General features: G+C 38.4%; 1 non-coding gene across 1 annotated transcript; it reads left to right on the forward strand.

Annotated features, from left to right (window-relative positions):
• Nucleotides 1–572: 572 nt before the first annotated feature.
• Nucleotides 573–679, forward strand: LOC131247662 (small nucleolar RNA R71). The gene has a single exon (XR_009171937.1). It is a non-coding gene; the product is annotated as a small nucleolar RNA R71 (small nucleolar RNA).
• Nucleotides 680–1,444: the final 765 nt, after the last annotated feature.

The raw sequence follows: 1,444 nt of genomic DNA on the forward strand, positions 1-1,444 counted from the left end.
TTGAACCGATTCTTCCTGAGGTTTCCCCTAATTTGGATTTTGATTAAAGAAACCTTAAGGGGTAGCAGTTTGTCCATTTCTCCAACTAAAGTTTGGATGATTTTTCCAACCAGGATTGTACGTATTAGAGGTTGGTCCATTGAAAGGTCTTTGATAAGTATTTACGGCATTAGATTGTTCATTCAACACTTCTCGAAAGGTGGGTATTGTAGGATAATTTTCAGTTGTATGAATGTCGAAATCATAGATGCCGAAACACTTTCATTAGCCTTATCTTTCTTTCCTTTCATGGCCTCAAATTTTCTTATGAGCATAGTCACTTTATACTTGAGATCATCCTCTTCTTTCAAGAGATACAATCCACCTTTCTCCTTAGATTGAGTCGGCCTAGACGTGGTGTTCGATTTTGGGTAATAGTCCCATGATTGTGTTTTACAGCAAGACTATCAAGGTAATCTCATACCTCATCGACATTTTTATTAATGAATTCTCTATTACACATTGTTTCGACCATTTGGCGTATGGAAGATGTCAGTCTATCGTAGAAAAAATTTGTAATGCGCCACGTTTCAAAGCCGTGTTGTGGGCATGAACTGACCAAATCCTTGAACCTTTTCTAACATTGGTAAAATGTTTCATCGTCTTTTTGGGTGAAGTTCATGATTACTTTTCTAAGGGTAATCGTTTTATGATGTGGAAAAAATTTCTTTATAAATTCCCTTTGCATATCATTCCATGTGCCAATGGATCTAGGACGCAGTGAATGTAACCACGTCTTAGCCTTCTCCTTCAAGGAAAAAGGAAAGAGTTTCAGCCTGACTGTGTCCTCAGACACATTTTGAAAATATAAAGTGGCTATGATCTCATCAACTCTTTCAAATGTATATATGGTTCTTCAGATTCAAGCCCATGGAACTTTGGAAGGAGTTGGATAACCCCTAGCTTGATGTCCATATGTCCTGTATTTTTAAGAAAAATCATGCATGAGGGCATACTCACCCCCGCTGGTTGTAAATAATCTCGTAAAGTACGAGGCGGAGGTGCTTGATGCACCTCATTCTCATCCTGAATGTCCTCCACCCTAGGTTAGGGTAGAAGAGGTTGGTTTTCAGCCATCACTTCAATTAAGTCAGGGGATTTCGAGTGGTGTCTAGTCCTGCGATGGATAGTCAACCCCTCAACCAATCCTCCTTCAGTTAAGAGACGTCGAGTGTTGTCACGGGCTCACTTGGGCATGAAACACTCGCAGCCCTCAATCAAATTCGAAACCTAATCATAAGACAGGAAAAAAAAATCTAGAAAGAAAGAGAGGGTTAGAAAGAAGTTACCAAATTGGAGTCTCTAAATTAAAAACCTGCAAAAGAAAACAAAACAAGTCAGCTTCTAAAGAAAATGTCTAAAATTAGAAAATCCTTAAAAAGAAAGATAGAAGTAAACTAGTTTC

This window comes from Magnolia sinica, chromosome 5 (assembly GCF_029962835.1).
Source record: "Magnolia sinica isolate HGM2019 chromosome 5, MsV1, whole genome shotgun sequence".
In the NCBI taxonomy this organism is placed as follows: domain Eukaryota; kingdom Viridiplantae; phylum Streptophyta; class Magnoliopsida; order Magnoliales; family Magnoliaceae; genus Magnolia; species Magnolia sinica.